This window comes from Vanellus vanellus (genome assembly GCF_965231255.1).
Source record: "Vanellus vanellus genome assembly, chromosome: 9".
Lineage (NCBI taxonomy): Eukaryota > Metazoa > Chordata > Aves > Charadriiformes > Charadriidae > Vanellus > Vanellus vanellus.
The window spans coordinates 6,217,421-6,239,062 of NC_138914.1; the positions used below are offsets into that span (position 1 = coordinate 6,217,421).

The following is a 21,642-nucleotide window of genomic DNA, read 5'->3' on the forward strand; positions in this document are numbered from 1 at the left end:
ATTCCAGGTTAAGGCCAAATCTCCAAAAATGACACCGTCTTTAGCTCGCTGAGCCGTGCCCGAGTGCTTGTGTTGGTCCAGGCAAAGCGGGGAATAAGGCAGGGTTGGGTTGGAAGGCAGGGGACCGTGGGGTCATGGTGGTCCAAGGCATCAGGTGAGCACCAAGCCACCATGGAGGGCTCTGCCCATCGTAGTCGCGGGTGAGAGCCAACCCCCCCCCCCCCCCCCGCAGCGACTGAGCTGTTCAGCAGGACACCACTTTATGATATTTAAAAAAAAAAAACAAAGCCTGGACCTTTTTTCTGTTTATTCAGATGAAATTCCCAATTAAGTTGAGAAGAATTAGCCTTCACTTAGTTTGGAAGAGGCCCCGTTGAGACACTGGGAGTTCTGCCTAGCTGAAACACATGGAGAAAAACTTCAGGCTTTGACCCTAAAAAGGCATTGTCAAAAAAAATATGTTAAACAAACATGACAGCGGAACATTAATATCCCAAAGATTCACTCCATGTGGGAAAAGAAGAGACTGGGAAGCGAGATGTTTTTTCACGAGTAAAATAATGGGCTTGGCGTTGGCTTTTTTAATTGATAATTTTGTCTCTCTCTTGTTCAGCTGTAGTCACTTTTGCTCCGAGCAGCGGTGGCAGCAACTTTATTGGTTCCAGTAGAGCTCTGCTGAAAACAATAAGCGCCAAGCCCCCAAACACAGTCTGTCTTTCTGCGAGGGTCACATCCTGCTGCCCCGGAGTCAAGGGGATATTGAACGCTTGTGAGACGTCAAGAGCAGCCCCAGTCCCGCGGCACCTCCTTCGCAACAAAAGGCCCCAAACGCTTCAGATGCTCTGCACTACAGTCCCGAACCATGCTGTAAAAAGCAATGATGGATATTCTCCTAGAGCAAAGGTCTTCCCTTCATATCTATCTATCGCCTTGCTCAGGCTTATCTATTACCCAGCTCGTGAGAACAAAATCCATAACGGCTTGGCGTGGCAGACCCTTGGAGTTGTTTGAAGACACAACCACCACAGCCCTGTCAAGAGGGAGTTACAGCTCCGTTTTGTAGTCAACTCTCCCCTCGACGGGCTGATGACAGAGCAGCCTCCCTCTACACTCAGCATCTGGGATTTTACAGCCGCTGTATATAAATGGGATTTTCACGACAAACAACTCCGTATTCGGTTTCCTCGTATATCTGAAAGTGAGAATGATCTCTTCAGGCTCTGCTGGGAAGGAGTATTAACGAAGACAAAGAGTATTTCAGGCTATTTCCCCCAGGAGCATTATCACGATGACAATATAATGACTTTGTCCTCCGCAAGTACTTTAAGTCCATGTCCTCCTCCCGGAGCAGTTCTTCAGGACCCCCCTGTCCGCAGGTCCCCCACGACGGCCCTCGCAGCCCCCTCCCCGCGGCCCACCAGCCCACCACCGCCTGAAGAGGACAGGATCTGCCATCAGCTCAGAGAATTTTCTCCAGTCTCTCATTTCATAAGCCCTCCCTGGAGATGTTTGCTTTTGTCTAAATATTATAAACCACGGTACGACGAAGACTTAATAAACCCTGTTGCCTTTTCACTTTGCACAGCGTCTGTCTCCTCTCACCCTACCTCGCGGCTCATGCAAATGTCAGAGCGAGAACAGTTTTTACATCTCCTCGGGTCGCCCCAGAGTGATATAAGCAAAGGTAAACAAACTGCTGAAGTCTGGGTATTTTTACTTCAGATGGGATGTAAATCAGTGGATGAAAGCTGGGAATAAACTCGCAATACGAGGACAGCTTATTGAAGTTTCCTCCCCCAGCTCAGTGTTCCCTCAATGTAATATAGCTGACATAACCCTACACTAAGGGGAAAAAAAACAAAAAACAAAACAAAAAAACCACCACAACCCAAAGAAATATAAATATTTCCCCCAAAGTCCAAGACAGTCTTCTTTCAAGACATTTGGCCAACTCTTACAGAAGGAGAAAAGCATTCCCCTACCGAAGGCAGATATCTTCGCCGGTAAGAACTCAGGAGGAGACCGGACACTACCCCGAGTGCTCGGGATACACACAAGCTTCACCTGGGACACCCCAACAAGGAGACCAGACACCACGAGTGCTTGGGATGGGCACGACCTCCACACGGGACACCCCAAGGCAGCAGAACTTAGGATACAGAAGGTGCTCAGTTCCTGCCGTACCACACAGATCACTCCTCAAACGACAACCAGAGCAAGAGCTTCATCCCAGGGCTCAAATCAGAAAATGACTGGTCCCGTGCAGACCTGAAAGCCCCTGAAAAGATGGGTTTTTAAGAGTAGTAGCTCCAACTGTCACCTAATTGTCTGACCAGTGGGTGCCCCAAACCCACCACCTCCTCACACCATTACCTCCTGGCAGAAAGATGTTATGCGCTTCCACTCTTCCCTCCCCTCCTCCTTGTTTATAGCTTTCTGGCTGCTGGTGAGGAAATGAGTCTGCCTCGCTCTACCTGTCTCTCCATCACCTTGCTGTCTGTGAGGACTGGTGAGAAAACGTTTCAGCTGCTCTTACACTTCCACAGCATCCACTTCCTGATGCCCTTACGGAAAAAAAAAAAAGGCATCTCCTGCTATTTTTTTTTTTTTTGATGGTAGCTTTATCAGATAATAGCACGAAGCAGGAATGACCCTGTAAAGCTGTTACCAATACCCAAAGGTATCTGAGTAGTAGCAGTGAGACAGAGATCACGCTCGTTGCATTCACCCACCGATGGGCAAAGCCTGAGCAGCAACCGAGGGACCAGCAAAGCCTGTCTACTAAAGAGCATATCAATACTTTAACCTGCCATGAGTAGTTGTTTGGCTTTTCTGATTTTCTGTGTGCACGCTGTATTTTTCTTTATATTTTAGAAGTTAAAACCTGCTGAAATTCAATGGTTCCAGACACAGCAGTGCCAAGGAAAAGGAGCCTCTGGTCCCTAAGAGAGACTTTTCTCAGTGCTGGCTTGACACATAAAATCTGTTTCTTCAATTATGTCTTCCCTCTTACCTATTTTAGACGTGATAGTGTGAAAACATAATAAAAGCTCATGGAAAAAAAAAAAAAAAAAACCACAAGGAAGCTGAAAAAGTATTCTTCAGACCATATTTAGAGGCCTTGGCTCACAAATGCTTTAATAGCAGGAGGACAGCCGCCGGCACGCCCCAGCTCTGCCCCTGCGCCCCACCAGCGGCGCAGGCTCTCACACCTTCCCAAAGCACCGGCATCTCCATCTCCAGCAGCGTACGAACTGCCCTGTTCAATAAAAACACAGTTACTGCAGTACAGAACTCCAGCTATAAAATCCACTTTGCACCGTGTCCTGGTTTGAGGGGACAAAGCCAATTTTCTTTCCAGCAATTTTACTTTTCACTTAAGTCTCTTCTAAACTGACTGTTAACGCTCTGCATCCGATGAGGTGCGGTGTTTTACAAGACCGTCGTACGACCACTTGCGATCCACGCAAACTCAGAACTTCATGACGCTACGTTACATCTCCGCTGTGCCACTCTTAGTTGAAAATATATCTTTAAGCATCCGTAGTATCAACCGGGGGATTAAATTTAAACGTGCGCTCAAAAACTCTACCAAGCCAGGGTGAAACCTTGCAGATAAAAGCCCTGCTCAGCGCTTACAGTTCGCCACTGTCACACAGCAAAATCTCTTCCTGTTAAGTGATTTATCAGAATAATGGATATTATTTGTACGATAGAACAGATTACTTGAAAATTTGTCCCAGGCAATCTTTATAGTCACAGCAAAGTCAGGGCTTGTTCTACTACCGCAACAAAAATCCCGTATTTGGTTTCATAAATATCAAGCAATGAAAAAGACTGCTAATTCGGCCAGGATAAGCGTCTACAATAAAGCCCTCATTTTAGGTGCGAGAAGATTTTTGTACTTAGAAGGCGTGAAATTCCCCTTTCTCCCGGTGACAAGAAATGCCCCTTGATGCCCCGTCTCCTCCAGGACATAGCCAAAGTGGAAATAATTTTCAAAACTAATACGTACATGGAGTAACACGGTTAACATCATCCAATGAATTTAGATCCACCTACACGGTATAAATATATCTAGATAAACTGTCACCTTCAGCAGAATTCATTAAAATAATGTTGTATCTTCCTTGTTAAATGTAATTTTTTTAATTGAAATTTAATCTTACTGTATTATTTGGTAGATTTTTAATTGACATTTGTAGTAATTAATTGGTAAGCATTACAGCTTTGTCTGAAGAATTTAAAACTAAATTTGACATCGAGATTGGCCAGCCACTGCTGTGAGGTGCCTGCTGGGAGCATTTCATCATCCTCCCAGCCCCTCCTGCTGATCAGAGGTGGGAGATGATGGTCTCTTTCTTACAGTCATGAATTACATTACTAATGTATTCCATTACCACCACGCAAATGTCATGTTAATTCCTGATCATCATCAAGTCAGACAATGGTTTCCACGCTGGCACCCAGCCAATTAGCGGTGTGGAAAAATATTCCGCCAATTATATAACTTGAATTAGGTTAAGGACTCAAGAGAAAGCAAAATAAATGCTTTGAAAATACTTCGGAGATAAAATGTAAGTTGACACTGTCTTCATGTGCTATAGCCGATGTTATACAATCTGATAGGCAGCTGCCAACATTCATAACTGTTTATTAAATCTAGCCTCTCTTTATGGTGGCAGCCAAGATCTGTATTTTTACCAATATTAGGTTCATTGTGTTATGAAAAAAGACCAAAATACTTAGGAGCATTCACACCAGCTTATAAAACATATTATGTAGTATATTAAATTGTTAAAATTACTTCTTCTCTCCTCCCCCCCCCCCCCTCCCCGCCACAGAGAAAGTTCCACAGACAGAAAAGTTTCAGAAGAACAAGGTCTTTCTGGAGCCACTGATGCTTCACAGGAGCAAAGGAGATCCTGCGAGGACAGATGTGCCGTCTCCGGGCTGCTGCCACCTCTCCCACCGCGCAGCTCTGCCAGGGGACACCGGGCTCGGCTCCTGCCGCTCCGTACCCCTCCCCCCCGTCCCCCCGACACACGGGTGGGTTAGCACAACCTGCTGACCTGGAGGAACCCACTCCTCTGCTCCATCACTGCGGACAAACCCCTCCGGTTTTTACTCTCCGGCTGCCGCAAGAAGCACCACGGGCGGCTAAAGCCCTCTGCGTAACCAGGAGCCCGTCCACCGGAGGAGAGGACGGCGGCAGGCGCGGGGCATCCCTGCAAGAAAAGGTCACTGCGAAGCCTGGTGGGAGCGTCCCCAGCCACGCGGGGCTGCGGCGGGTCTCTAACGCTGTCGCAGCTCGGTGTGCGCAGCGCCGAGCCCCGCCGGCGGCACGCCGTGCCGGCAACTCGCTGCACGGCCACGGTTTTAGTCCCACCCCATTATTTTGATTTGTTCTGTTCTTAACTCCATTTATCCTACAAGGATGGTTATCTCCAATTTAAAACCGTACACAGCGCCAGCTCCTCGACTTCAAAAATTTATAACGATGAGCAATTTGTTAAAACCTTTTTACCGTATCTATCCGTCTCATTTTCCCAGGTGCTGCAATGAGGCGAGTCACTGTTCTGGCTGCTTACCCTACGCGACCTTTGCCCGCCATAAAATGGTATACAACTAAACGCTCCGCTTTAAATAAAACCCTCGCCTCTTCAAAAGGTCCTACGTATTCAGTCAACACAATCAGCAGAAACCACGTTTGGTTACTCAATAAGCTGGAAACTTCTAAAACGCGTACGGCGGTGAATGAGCTCCTGACATCACCAGGGACACTCGAGTGGGGAACAAGAGAGACCGCCGAGAAGTGGCTCTTGCTGCAGCGGGAGAAAGGATCACTCCTTTAAGCTGAACTCTCAAGGAAAACGAGAACAAAAACTGAATTAGCTCAACACGTACCCTCTGCAGTCAGCACATTGCTAGGCAACTTACCATCTCTTGATAGAATTATGGTGGAGGGCTGGTCATACATCAGGGTTAAGATGAACACAAGCACCAGTTTTGGCCAACTGCTCCTTTCCAGCGGGACTGCTCAACGCTCGGTCATTTCATATTATTATTTTGCGATATTTTCTAAGCACCTAGAGAGTCTAATGCATTCAGAAGGTATTTTAAAGCTATTATGTGACATGAAAATTTTAAGATAACTGGAAGTAAGTGAATTTCAGGAGGAACAGAACGAGTCTTTTTCTTTGCTCAAGCCAGCATTTGGAGAGACTTAACAATCCTGCTTTTCATCGCTTTTATTTTTTAATACTGAAGCTATCCAGAGGGCACACTACTCACTTTGTCTTTACTCCAGATGCCGGTTGGCCGCAGCTCCGTACCTCGATAACTCAACTCGGTATTTCAAGAGGATGCTTCAAAACACACCGGTCCTTCCGTTTGCCACCGCTGAGACCAGACAGCCTTGTTACAGGCAGTGCCATGGGGCTACCACTGTACCCGGCGATGTTGCGCTTAACCTACGCCAGTCTAGAAGGGCCTCGATCCTTAATAGTGACTTGGACAGTAAGATTGGGGCTCCAGGCTTTATTTACAGTTCTTCAAGAAGTATTAAGCAAATGCACAGACTACTTTAAATAGAAGCATGTACCTTGCATTTAACCCCAAGCCTTCCATGCATACTTCATAGGCACAAAGAAATAATTAATTAGCTAACCACCGTGATTAAAATCAATTGATTCATAAGCGGCAGAGCGGTGAGAAATTTTTGCATCGCTGGAGAAGGCTGGAGTCGGTCCCTGTTTGGGGATCTCAGTCACATCAGTGAGGCTGGTAATTCAGACATGAAGGAAATGGTAAGAATCCCTCTCCTGCACGCACACTTTGAGCTGCCATATGGGTTTATTCAACTGTTTACTACACCAGTCGGGAAAAACTGAACAGCTATTATAATCTTTGCTAAATGACATGGTAATTATGCTACCTCTGGAAAAAAAAAGAAAAAATGGAAACTTCAAAAAAAAAAAAAATCACAATTCACTGATGTGTGAATTTCTTGGGTTTTATAATCTTTGAATTGAAAGGCACTTTCTAACACACAGAGGGATATTAAATATATAATAGAAACCTGAATTTATTTTAAAAAACAATTTGTGCCCCATTTCCTACACAATTTAATTACGCAGATTTCCTAGTTTTGAAAGATCCCTTACGTAGATCTTCCAACTCTCCTGTAAAATCAGATGGTTCTTTTTTTTCCCCCCAACCTCAGTCTTCTGATTAAGGAAGAAATATTGCCCCCGTCATTAAAGAGAGGCGATCAGGAGCAGGCGGGCAGGAGGAGAGGGCACGGGAAGGCGCCCCACGCCAGGCTGCTGGGGGACGGGGACAGCCGGGAAAGGCACAACCGCCGCTTGTTTGGCACCAAAGGGACCAACGGGCTTCTCGGCTGGCGAACGCCATGAGGAAATGGCAACTGCCAACTAAGAGAGAAGGGGTCGCCCACGCCGCCCTCTCAAGCTTGACCAAGTGCACCCAGGCCAAAATTGGCTCTTCAATGCTCTGTCCCTGTGTTCCTCCAGGCTGGGCACGGCAGCACCGGCGCCGCGCTGAACCGGGCAAGCGCTCGCCACGAGACAGCTCTCCTGTGTACCGGTGACACCATTTTGTCACTGGGATGCAAGTGCAGCAAACGGTGGAGCTAATTATTTGTTGGCAATGGCTCCTTTGAGAGTCCATCATGTGAGACTTCTCCATATTCATATTTAATCACGACACGAATTGCCCACGCGAGCACGTTTCGACCCTGTCTATCTGCAAGGCTTCAGTTTGGGGCAGGAGCTTCGCCTGAGTCACTGAACTCCAGTTTCACCACCAAAGACCTCATAGCTCATGGGATTTGAGGGGATGAAGAGAAGAAAGGAAGGAAGGGAGTATATTTTTTGTATTGACAGTATTTGGTATCACTGCTATTTCATTACAACAAAGGGTTTTTTTTTAATTTTTTAATTTTTTTTTTTTTTTTTTTTAAAGAATAGTGGTGACTTGCTTTTAAGCACAGACAACACAAAAAAGAAACCCCAAACCCCGCCATATTAAAAAGGAGAGAAAAGGGTGAGGGAAAGAGAGATTCTAAGAAAAAAATAAGTGAGAGTTACTGCAAACTTGGGGTTTGACGACTCACCAGTTTTACTTGCAGGCATCACACATATCCACTCATGACTCAGGGCAAATATGGGAAAGGATCGAAACCCTTATCATGGCAAATGTGTCTGGAAGCCGGAGTCACTCAGAAAAAATGTTCTCAGGAGACTGAAAGACAAAAACACGTTTTAAAACTTCACTCAGTTAGAATCGTACCAAAGCCTACCGTTTTCCTTTGAAAATAAAAGGTGGTTATGAATGTTGGAGGGGGAGGAGCGTTACAGGAGTATTTCTACATTACTCTATCACACAGCAGACTTTATTTGGCTTTAAATAAAACTGAAACTTACAATATTAAGAAAGGTTTTTAAAGACACTTATTTCACATTTGCAATGTGCTCCTCCGACAGGCGAGCTTATGTTCCTTCTAAATACCAAAACGTGTCACCATCCAAATCCATGTTCTGCTCAAAAACACTGCACCGTGCACAAAATCCAGATACTTTAACCTACTTTGCATTATCAAAATATAACAGTCTCTGAATTCCTGAAATATTTACTCTCTGCCTTCACTCACTGCATCCTGATAAAAACTTAACAAAATGTAGAATCTCTTGTTAGCAATAATCTTTCCTCCCAGATAAGGAAAAACACATATAAAAACCATTTGATGTTCAGGGTGAAAAGGCAAAATTTGCAAACACCAGTTAAGAAATACCAATTAGTATGTTTTTTTCCCCAGCTATTAGTAACACAGATTGAGTTTAAGCTTAGCTCAGAGGAAGCCGCTCACTGTACAAACGAAACATCCATTTTACTAATAAGGATATTTTAAAATAAGATGTATAATTTCCTCACTGGCAAAGCATCCGCATCGAGTAACAACCCCTATTCGGAAACGCGAACGGAGGTGTTCCCGAGGCTGCCCTGCATCGCGCCCACGAAGCCACACGGGATTTAACGAGCGGCGCCGGTGCCTGCCCGAATTGGGGAAGGGCGCTCGCTGCCCTAACGAGCGCACCAACACCGGGGACCACTCCACTCCCCGCACCACCGCGCAACAGGGACCCGCGGCAATAACACCCAGAGGGGGAAACGAATTTTGCAACAGAGGAAAGCGTCCTGAGGGACCCGGGTAGGGAAAAACATGAAAGCAAAAATCACGTGTGGTGCTCCTGACCTCTTCATTCCCCAATCCTCTCCCTCCGTAGCATCCCCACGGCGGTGGCTGCTCCCAGTCTTTCCACATCTACCAGCGCTCTGGCAGTGGCGAGAACTGCCGTCTCCAAATTAACCTCGTGCAGTTAATTATTTTGGCAGCCCACTGCAGGCTTCCTGAAGAACATCTGGAAGCTTCTGTCTTAGCAACAACCGCATGAAATTTCGTAAGACAAACCCCAGGTACTTCTCTGGCCCTGGGGCTTTCTCCCATTCTTCGCTGAATGCAACGCAACCGCTCAAAGAAGATCACAAGAGTTCAGAAATCTAAATATAGGGATTATGTGACCCTATTATAAAACCGTGCTACACAATAAAAATAGATCCCAAAGGGGTTTTTAAAGAGCATTTATGCTAATCATGACTTCTTTCTCGGAGACTCTGAAATACCTGCCCACCAAAAGTGACCTGCATCTTGCCTCAGTGGTACTGCAGTCATGAGGAGCAGAGCGCTTGGGAGAAGCGACTGAGAAGTGTCAGAAGCACACATGCGAGGCTCGCTTTATTGCTGGGCTTGATGACAGATACGCAGACGGGTACGTAGCTGAGCAGAAAGCTGCAGCTACGCGTGTTGGGGCAAGGTTTCTCCAGCTGCCCTGCTTGCACCACAGTATTCAACTGCTTGGTAATCTTTATCCATGGTACGTCTGTAGAGCAGGAGAGTGTCATTAGCCCCGTTTAGAAGATGAGGAATTGTGGCTCATTTTGCCTAACGCTTACTCAAAAGATTTCATGTCCTTTTGAGATTTCTGAGGCGAAATGACTTGTCTAAATAATACATTGGTCTGCAGCAGACAAGGGCTACGGTGTACAGAAGCGCTGTCCTCACCTCCGGATCGCTCTTCTCCTTCACATCCCTCATCAAGCACAAGGAATATCTTGGCATCTTTGTGCCAACAAGCAGATTTGAAAGCTGGGAGAGCTTCTACACAAGGAACAAGAAACAGTGTTGGGAGGAGGTAAAGACATGCCAACCCCAGCCCGGCCTGAACTCTAACAGTGCCGTCAGAAACTGACCTCACCGAGATATTCCACCAAACCTTTCTTCAGCCAGGTTTCCCAAGGGAACAAGGCTTACAAGATCACCATGTACTTTCTGTGCTCGCCCCCCCCCCCGCATCTTTTGAATCCCTTGGGATTAACGGGAACGGAGAGCTCCCAAAGACGTGAATTCTCACGGCATTGAGTCTGGGGCTTGCACCGCTGGAGGCCTCCAAACCCATTTGATCAGCTGTCTCCAGCAGCCGGCTGGTTCACCGGCACACCGCCAGCTCCGGGCTGCGCCGTGCCAGGAGGGAGCCCAGCGTGGCCCGGGGCCACGGAGGCAGCTCAGGCACTTCCATGGACCTCAACGCTGGAGAGCCTGGGGAAACCACAGGTAGTGCTACGGGAAAGGGTGGAGGAGGGAGAGGAACAGATAATAGATCGGTTCTGATAAACTGAAGCCTTTAATGATCTACCCACGCACTTGCGTTCGATCTGGCATTGACAAATTGAAGCTTTTAATGACGCGCCCACACATTTGATTTGGACACTCCTCTTCTACAACTTTCACAAATATAGCCTGCTCGGTTAAAGACAGGGAAACTCTAATCGCTGCGACATGAACAAAAATGTTGACCAATCTGACAAACTTTCTCCCCCAATAGATTCTTTGATGCGATCCCTCAATGCAGACCTCCAACACAGACCCTCTCCTGCACTGCCTTATTCCCATACAGATTCTCCGGAGGCTACAGCTAAATAAGGGGCAATGAGATGCAGCAGCTTTATCATAACTGAAGTACAAAGTCAATCAAACCTTGAAACAGGAATCTGGGCTTCATTAATTCCAGCAATCACAACGTTTTTATTATCACTGTATTAATCAGAATAGGAAACCTATTAATCTGCCCCCAACAAAAATTAATCTTCGTAATTTTGAACAGATTTGAAAGACAAGTTTTAATATTTCACTATTGAAATCTCAAAGGCAGAGGCGCACAGCTCAGATGATCTGGTGGACCACTACAGAATTCATCTCAGCAGGGTGAGGTCAGCCCTACCACCCTCACCTTTCCCTGATGCTTCCAACCCTCTTCACGCATCTCCTCCCCGCGGTCCGGCTGCTCTCGGGGCTTCTGAAGCAACGGAGAGCATCGTCGCGTACCTCAAACTGCCAAACTGGCTGCAGCCCGTGATGCAATTAAAGAGTCGTCAAGAGTTTACGCCGTGACCTAAGGAACAGCGCAGTGCATCGCATCCCGCAGGGCTCGGGTGGCACAGGCTGGAAATGCCACCCCACGGGAAGGGCTGCTTGGGCACGGCTGAGCTCTCCGCAACGGGCAGGACAACGCTGATGGGTAGCAGATGCACGGCCATGCGTTCAGGGGAATGAGAAGAGGTGCGGGAAAAAAGGCAGGCGGCTGCAAAACCAGAAAGTATCTGTAATTCCCACGCTCCGCCGGAGCGAGTCAAGGATTGCTATGCGGATCTGGCACGGGGTACCCAGCGACCCCCCCAAGCCATCACGGCGAGCTGCTACCAGAGGTGGCAACATAACAGAGCCCAGCTTTGAGGAGAAAATTACAAAACGATGGCAGGAAGCAGGACAAAACGGAGCGGCTGAGGAAATAACGACAAATGTGACTGAAAAAGAGGAAAACGACCCAAAGCATCTCCAGCTACCCACGCCCTGCCTGGGGTGGGTGACACAGACGAGCACACGGCTGCGGTTCTGCTGCCGCTCTCCCGTCACCGTCCGTCAGTGGCAATTGCTGATGGACACGTTATTTTGTTACTTGGCCAGATTTTCATTAAAGCAGCTTTCACCAATGTGTATATATATACACACACATACATACGTGGCTACACATACACCTGGGACTATATTTGGCACAACACGTTTCCAAGCCCGATCAAAGGCAGAACTTCAATCACCTTACGCAGCGCTCGCATTAGGCTGTTTACTGAGTGCAATCAGACTACAGAACACTGTTTTAACTAATGATTTCTCAAAGCCATGTTGCACAAAAGAAAACAGGTTCAACTCGTACATCAGTGCCTGAGAGATCGCTCCAAAGCAGACAACTGTATGAAAAGTTGTGCCCATGTATACATATATACAAAACTGTTTTTAAGTGACTGTTTTAAATTAGAATAAATCTGTGTTCCACCAATTAAGCTTTGAATGCACCGCTGATACCGTTCGCTATTTTAAACAAGAAGCATAACAAATGCAAAAATTCAAATATTTTGGAGAAAATACTTGGAGAGTCGAGACATTAATTTTGCCATATACAATCTGTTTCACAGGGATTTAAAAAGCTTTATTGCCACCCTGGGTACATTGGAATAAAAACGAAACACCATCCTTTCCTATTTACATATTAAAAAAAAAAATACATGCCTTCTTGATACAGACTACCCAGCTTGCTGATACATGACTCTTAAAGACAATACAGCCTGCCTAGAAAACGCGAAGCCCCGAACTGGATGCGTCCTTGCAAGAATTACTGCACTCTAACAGGTTGTCAGTGGAAATAAAATGTCCTGCTGCCTTGTTTATCCTCCCCGCCAGCGAGTGTCCCGGGGGAGCTGCAGCCCCCCAGGGCCCTGCCTAACCGTGGAGCTGTTTACCGCCACCAGCAAAATAAAAGGAGTAAGATCAGCCTGGAAAGCCTTGGGATCTCAGGATGTCTATATCCGGGTTAAAAAAAAAAAGAAAGAAAAAAAAAAGAAAGAAAAAAAAAGAAAGAAAAAAAAAAGAAAGAAAAAAAAAAGAAAGAAAAAAAAAAGAAAGAAAAAAAAAAGAAAGAAAAAAAAGAAAGAAAAAAAGAAAGAAAAAAAGAAAGAAAAAAAGAAAGAAAAAAAGAAAGAAAAAAAGAAAGAAAAAAAGAAAGAAAAAAAGAAAGAAAAAAAGAAAGAAAAAAAGAAAGAAAAAAAGAAAGAAAAAAAGAAAGAAAAAAAGAAAGAAAAAAAGAAAGAAAAAAAAGAGAAAAAAAAAAAAAACAACAAACCAACCAAACCACCCCACCGTGCCAAAAACTCCTATTTTTGTTTCTCTTCTTTCTACTTCATATACCTGTATTTGATTGTAGCTTGAGATACTCAGCAATTTCCTAAAATCTTTCAATACAGATATAATTTTTCCAATTATATCTGAAAAACTTTTTCCTTTTTTTTTTTTCCTCTCAGTCTTTCAATACAGATATAAATTTTCCAATTATATCCAAAAAACCTTTTTTCTTTCTTTTTCTTCTATTTTTTTTAAATAAATTGCCGTTAGAAACACGCGCCCAAAGCATCGTTAAAAAGACCACGAAGGCTGCTTACGGGGGGAACTCCACTGCACCGAGAGGTAACATTTGTTCTCCCCTTTCAGCTGGGATCCACCTCAACTTTTTGATGTTGGTTGGAGCTTTTATTTGCAAATAGGGGACGGAGGGCTCCTCGGGAGCATGCCATGTGGCCTGCACAGATGTTCCTTTTATTCCCGTGTCCCACAAGGCTCCGTGGCCCGCTGGTGTTAAACAGATTACGCAAGTAGAACACTTGATTTTGCATGTCCCCCTTTTTCCCAACAGTTGTCTAATTTACTCAACTGGTTTTGCCCTCCCTCCCCCCTCAAAATCGCTACGGAAAACACAGAAAAATGAGGCAGAAGCAAGGAAGTTTCTCCTCCAAGATCAAAATTTGCAGAAATGCTCAGCGTTTGCCAACAAAGCAGAAATGCAGAACAACAAAACTCTTATTTAGACGGTAGAATAGCTAGCTCATTAGGTGCCAGGTTCTTCTGATAAACCTTGGCATATCTCAGTAACAACAGTCAAGTATCATAATCTCTCACCCTTATTTAGATGTCCGAATGAGAATTTAAATTTAAAAAAAAAAAAAAAAAGAAAAAAAGCCTAACACCAATTATGGGTGCTAAGCATTCGAAAATCCTTGAAAATCTGGCTTCCACTCGGTCACAAAGAAGGGGCTTAATTTCCCGGCTGTCAGGCATCCCAATCAACAATTGAAGTCAATGGGATCTACACACTACCTTATTAAAAAAAAAAAAAAAAAAAAAAAAAAAAAAAAAGAGGCCCATTAAGCAACTTCAGCTACAGGGAGACAACCTCGCTGCAGAAGACAGCAGCTATACGCAGCTTTGTGCATCAGCCACTTTGCTCTCATGCTTAATTTGATTAATCATTTTGGTATTATCCCCAATTAGAAAAGTGTCTAACAGGAAAAATAATCATTAAAAAAAAAAAAAAAAACACAACCAAACCGCGGTTAAGACTAAGACGCAGCAGAAAAAACGTCAGCTCCTGAACATGCAACTACTTGGGACTTCTGGCATTTGCCAAGGATACGAAATTAAAGCTAAAAATTGCGGGCAAATACAAAGGCATTGGTGTTTCATCCAGACTGCGGATTTTGAATTTTTTTTTTTTTTTTTTTTCTTTAATAAACTGAAACCGAATTCCAGATGTTGAAAGTTGGGAAGTAAAAACTGCTTTAGCTGTAAAAAACACGGAAAGGTGAGACAAAAAAAATCTGCTGAAATATAACGATTCTTAGGGATGAAAGCGAAGCCCGTGCACCCCCTCCCCAGGAACGAGGTGGGACAGGGTTTTTGCCCTTCTCTGTGCCAAACCAGGTAGCGGCACGGGGGTTGCCCGGAGTTTCCTTTGAATAAGGGACGGACCGGAGCAGAAATCCCTGGGAACCCCTCAGCAGGGAGGGAAACGCACGTTCCCTTCGTTTCCGATGCCATGGCAGTTGGGATCGGAGCCCGCCGGGATGCTCTGGCACCCACACCCCGTCTCCCTGCAACCCACGGGTGGTACCCGGCCACTCCGCCTGCGCGACAGCATCCAGGGCAGGGGGCACTTGGGGATGCAACGGACACAAACTAGTACATCCCAAAAAGATGCACAAACCCACCCTTTCCTTTCCCCAAACACAGACTCCAGACCATCCCTGACACAGCAGAGCCACATCTGAGGCTCCACGATGTCCTTCAGCATCCAAATGCAATCCAAATTTGGACCTGCACGACTGGTTCTTGTTTTTACTGTATGGGTTCAATCACCACCACACACTCAGGGCTTTTGAAAGCAGAATCCAGGGCAGTATTTTAGGATCGCTGGTTTCACCGCTGTTTGTTGCCATCACAGCATCCACAACGCTCTTCAGACGAACGTACGAAATCACAGCGTACCCTGCAGCATCCCACCAACCGCATCCCAGGAAGACACTCGGTTTCACCCTAGAAATTCGAGGACAGTGGCAAACGTTTGGATTTTGATAAGAGGGGGAACATTCATCAGCATACTTCACAAGGGATGCAGTCAAAACTTGCAAACTTAGTCACAGAAATATGACTGGACTTGCCTGCTACCACAAAACAAAGTACCGTCTAGTGGTTAAAATCGGAGGACATGATTCAGGAACGCAAGCCTTTTCAAAGAAGAACTGCAACACATGATTAAGTGCTGCTGAAGTCAATAGGCTGATTCAGAGACCAACTTTTGGAGCGATGGATAATACTCCCCACATTGCCATATGGCTCTCAGTCAAACTTCCTAGAAGCATTTGCTAATACTGGGTTCCACCACAGCTTTTGGGAGGCCTGCTTTTCTTTTGCTTTTTTTTCTCTCCCCCCCCCCTCCCCTTTTCTTTTTTTAAACCTAAGCCTGGGATAATTTTCACCCACGGTGAAGATCCTCTGGGCTCTCACCGACGGAGAGAGAATGCCCAACCGTGATTACTGCGGCCTGAGTGCAGACTCATGCAATAATTAATAGTCTCAAATGAAAGGTTATCTATAAATAATAAATAACTGCAAATATATATGTTATATAATGCATGTATATATATAAAAATATATAAATAAATAATGTATAAATATTATATAAATATAGTATATAAATATTATATAAATATATGAATCTATAATATAAATAATATATCAATCCATACTATAAATACATAATATAGATACATACTGTAAATCCATACTATAAATATATACTATATAAAACAATAAATGCAGATATGTAAATAATGAATATGCAAATGTATTATAATGCAAAAGCCCTTTTTGTGGGGGTTTACTACAAGGCAGACAAGCCCGTTACAGCCACGAAATGCGGCGTGCGCATCCCGGCCAGCCGAGGGATCTCTGCAAACGATCCCAATCCCACCTCAAAACTTCCGAGCCCCGCTGCCTCTACAACTTGGCAATACGTGACTTCTCCTGCCCGCTCCCCATCCACTGCTCCAGGAACGTCTGCCGCGGCAGGTTTGCTCTTTCTTATCCTTTTCATCTCCATCGTGCCCAGGCAGCAGCCGCTCGCCACAGCCCAGCGGCGACAGCAGGGCGGCCAGCGAGGCCACCGACAGCCCTGCCGCCCCGCGCCGCCCCAACCGTGTCCCCGAGGTTCTCCTTACCTCCCCGCGAGGCCGCCCCGCAGCACCTCCTACTCCCCAGCCGCCCCCCAGCCTGCCAATACAACCAACCAGTTACACCAAACCTTTTAGCCAGATAAAGGGCGACCTAGCGGCACGCCAGCTAACATCTGTCGCGACTCGGTTATGATTTTTTTTATTCGTATTTACACGATGGGGAAAGGGGGAGGGCGCCAGCAGAGCCGCCCGCTGGCTTGCCATGCCCTCCCCAAGCCACCCGACTGATATAGTCCGCTAATTTTGCGCATTTCCTAACCTTCGCAAGGGTTGAAAAGTTATTCTTTACGTTTAGTCACCGAGAAGAAGAAATAAAACAAAAGCCCAAGGAAGTCTTGTTGGCTTTTAGGGACGCTCCATAGCACAGCTAAGGCGGAACATCATTGTTAAGCAGTTCGAAAACACCCTGCGACTTCCTACAATTAAAGGTAATCGCAGCCGAAGTCCGCCCTCCCGGCCATCTCGTCTTTAAGGCAACGGGGAGAGAAGAGGCGCTACATCGTACGGTACTTTTTCTGGCTATTAAAGTGTTTCTCCTTATTCAATATCTAAATTAAATCAAATGGAGTATACTAAGTAAGCCCATAAGACACAGCGCATGATGCAAGAGTCTTAAAATCCTTATCTCCTGAGCACTCCAGCTTAAAGGCTGATGTTTTATGTTCCCCTGCAGCGCAGGGGGATCCTGCTGGCTTGGCCAGACTAGGAAAATAAGCTTGGAATGACCAAACGCAACTGCAACTTGAAAAAGTAGGAACCAAACCAGACACAACAAACCACAGAGCAGCCGCCCCGGCCGGGCCGGGCCTCGGCCGGCGCTGCGGTTCCCTCAGTGGCACGTTCCCCGCGCGGCGGCGGCGGCCGCCTTCGCAGGGCTGCTGAGAAGATGCTGGCGAGTACCGAGCCAACGAGCTGGGTCGTTAATCACAAGGCATTTCGCCCGAGACGCACAGGGTGAGGAAGGCAGAAAGCCGGCGGGCGCTGACGGAGCGACAGATGCGCGGAGTTGTGCAAATTTGCTGAATTCCAGAGTTATGAATTCCTCGAGTTTAAGCGATTCTTGAAACGCCGCTGAGCCAAAACCCACAGCCCCGCCTGGATGCTCTCCCCGCAGGTCCCGGCGCCGGGGCGAGAGGGTGGCGTGAGCCCACCCCGTCGCGCACCCGCGGGCGCCGTGCGGAGAAGAAGGAAGGGCGTTTTGGGTCATTTTCGGCCGGTGCTCACCCCAGGGAAGCCCAGAAGATGGCTCACGGGACAGCCCTTCCCTGCACCCACCACACGTGACCCTGGGCAAGAAATGGATGCTCCCCCACGCTCGCGCACCCACACCCGCATCCCAGGGCAAGCGCGAGGCACGGGGTACCGCATATCGCGGAGCCCAGAAATATCAGGTTCCTATAACTTGCAGATAAAACCTGAATTCAAGACAAAGTCCAGCATCCATCCCCCAAGTTTGGATACGCTTCTCTCCTGAATATATGTAATTAAAGCATAATTACGTGTGAAACATCATTTTACATGTCCTATTAAAGGGACATTTAATGCAAAGAAGAATTAAGCAGCTCAAATATTAAAATGTGAGTAAAACTATTGCCGATAACAATGACATAAATTAATACTGGTAGCTAATTAAGTCCAGAAGTATTCTCAGACTTTTATTGGAAGACTGAGGGTTTTACACAAAATTTGTGTTATGAAATAATATAATTTACTTAAGTACGTAGCTCTACCAGATCCATCAATTTAGTTTTTATTGTTCGACTCATCTGCCCTACATTTAACATACCCGCCCATAGAAACAAACCACACATTGTATCTTATTTCCTCCAAAGAAAAGCTCTGTAATTATCACCACATCTACTAAGTATATTTGGAGGTCAAATTTCAGATCTCTTCCCTTATTTTTTTCTTCTTCTTCTTGTTACCTTTCAACTTGTTAAGTGCCCCAAAAGTTTCGAAATTTTAAAAAAAATACCTCTCTGGGAAGGGAAATGCAAAAATCGCATTTCCTCTGCACCAGACTTCACAGCTTGAAAAGAAAAAAAGAAAAAAAAAAAGAAGGGAGAAAGAGAGAGAGAGAGAGAGACTCACTTAATGCTGCAGAGCAGCCACAGGGCTGGAGCTGCGATGGCAGCGTTGGGACATCCTCAAAAAGCAGGTGAATTTAAAATCACGGTTGTTGGGTTTTAATTTTCTGAAATCAACGGGAACTGGGTGCATTGCTGTGCAGGAGCACTTGGGAAAGCCAAGTTAACATCGCGGAGGGTGGGGTGGGAAGCCTGGCCTTAGCCAGCATCCTTTGGCCTGAAGGGACTGCCTGACATCAGCAGGGAAAGGATCAAACCACATTCTGAGAAGCTCCTCAGAGATGTACCAACAAGTAATATTAAAATAATAGCGACTGCTTCACAGTAATAATGGATAAAGAGGACAGAGCGGGGGGAAAAAAATTTAAAAAGAGTAGTAACTACAAAGAAGTAATTTCAGGGCCCAAACCGATATAAATTTTTTAAAAATCAAAGCAATTTCATAAACCAACACTACTACAAGCCCACCCAAAGCTGTGAGAAGCCATTTTTACCATTTTAATCAAACACAAAGCTGATATGCTAACTTAAAGGATCAAGACAAAATAAGATATGTGGGCCGTCAATCTGAATGCCAAATTTTACCCATGTGAATTCAGTTATAAATGCTTGGAAAATGTGATTCCTTAACTTAGAAATAGCAGCTGTAGCATTCGAAGGTACTCCAGTAATTACTGGAATGTTTGCTGAAAAACTAGACAGAAGCTAACATCTTACTTACATTAAATACACATTCACCGCAAATTAAAAGAGCCACAGAAAAAAAAAAAAAAAAAAAGCCAGAAAACAATCAGGCGAGCAGATGTTCAAAAAAGAAGAAAAAAAAAAAAAAACAAAAAAAACCAAACCAACAACATGACAAGAGAGGGCCAGATGCTCGTTTCTGGTACTCGGTGTGGTGTGCCGAAGGTGTCCCGCACCACCAGCCCCCCCATGTCACCGATGCTCAACAGCCGAAGGGAGTCAGATTGGCACCTATACATCTGTAAGCGGTAATTTCATCCCAGATACTGCAATAACACACCGCCTTAAAAATCGCAGAAACGCTGCCTAGTCATCTGAGACAACAGTAAAACACGCAGCAACGCCAAGTGTAGTTGTCTACTACTGCCTGAGGGACTCGTGGGTTTAGCAACCCGGCTGGCATAAGGATTATATTATCGAGGAGTGCCCTACACTGCTTTATTAATGCCAGTGAAATGGCTATTGCACTCAGTGCCTGCGGAATACTGTAAGAAACACCAACCACCAACAACCAAACTACAAATTAAGCTACCTGACCAATTCGGGCTTATTAGCAGCTGCCGTTCCCTGAAAATAAACCGTTTTGGAAATAAGGGCCGGGTGACGTTAGCGGAGATGGGTAAGAGAACCTCTTTGCAGCGAACATAAAGCCCCAGGACACGCTGGCTGGAGCAGGAAAGTCCGCACCCAGGCTTTGGAAGGAGGTACCCGAAGAGAAGTTCTCTGCAAAATGTGCATCACACTCTCCTGGCTCTCTTCACACCTCCCCCTTCGCATCCCCACTCCCATGCACCTTCGTGTCTATTCCCACACTTCTCTCGCTACCCACATCCTGAACATATTTGTGTTGTAAATATCCATTTGGAAGCATTCGCTATGCTTGTGGCACAGAGAAGGATGCTGCTTTGAGCTTCAGAAGGCAGCCGTCTCGCCATGACCCCCTCTCTCCCTTTCCCAACTGCACGGGAGGGGAAAAAATTACTTGGCCCTCAACCTTATCTTTTATCCACTCAGGAACCAGATTATTGCCTAATAAAACTTCACTGCAAAGCTATTAAAAATTAAAGGGATATTTCCCTTCCTACATAATGATTTGTCACAAGCCAGACCTAAATCGGGATTGATGAGGTTCGCGGTATCTTTCTTTTTCTTTTTTCTTTTTTAAATTTGGCAGAATTTTTCAGGGTTTTTTGCAGCCCTTCTCACTCCTGACTGACACAAAATTTCTCCCAGACCTTCCTCCTTCACCGAGATGAAGTAAGAGGTGAAAGGCAGCTGAGCCAGCAGAAATGTTCCCACTGTCCTTCAGGAAACACGCAAAAGAGTCCAAGTAGTTGGTATGATTCAGAACTAGTGGTAGAAAAAGGACAAACCAGATTACAGCAACATAGAGGACTCCATCCAAAACCTGCATCCAAAGAGGCTCCTGCTAACATATGGTGGAAATGTGACTTTCTGCAAATATCCTCCGCAGAAGCCAATTCCTCTCCTCCACCCAAGCCACGTCCAATAGCTCTAGTAGAACGAGCTGTTACTTACACGTATTAGTCAGGAGAGGCATCAGCCATGATACAAATTTTAATCCATCTAGCTAATGAGGAATCTGCCATCTAGTTAACGTGCTCAGACCCTCCAGAGAAATTAAAATCCACCTATTTAGGCTCCTCGCTAACCAATGTGCTGCCCATCCCGGAGCGCGGGGGCTGCTTTTCCCAGTCATCGTGTCCCGCGCTCCCTCCGCGGGGTCGGCACCGCTCTGCTCCACCAATACAAAGAAAAGCACCCGAAGCAGAATCACGCTGGAAAAACAGAACTTGGAAAGAATGCGTTAACAACTTCAATCCAAATATAAAATGCATTTAAAGGTCATAATTTGCATAACTACATCTCATGCTTTTTGTTGTGTGGTTTTTTTTTTTCTTTTTTTTTTTTTTTCTTTTTTAAATTGCTCTATCCTGGAAGGTGCCGAGCGCTTCTGAGAATTGCTGAGCACCTCTGCTTCTCATTTAAAGTTTTCACAACTCAGAGCAGTCCAGTAGTTGGCAGGAGAAGCTCT

The 21,642-nt window shown here is 45.6% G+C and overlaps 1 protein-coding gene across 1 annotated transcript in view; it reads right to left on the reverse strand.

The window, feature by feature from the left end:
- FOXP1 (forkhead box P1) overlaps nt 1-21,642 on the reverse strand; it is a 399,883-nt gene that overhangs the window by 343,760 nt on the left and 34,481 nt on the right. Inside the window, exon 2 of the mRNA XM_082487999.1 lies at nt 8,138-8,265. The gene's annotated coding sequence lies outside the window, so the exon portion shown is untranslated. The remainder of the gene's footprint in view (nt 1-8,137; nt 8,266-21,642) is intronic.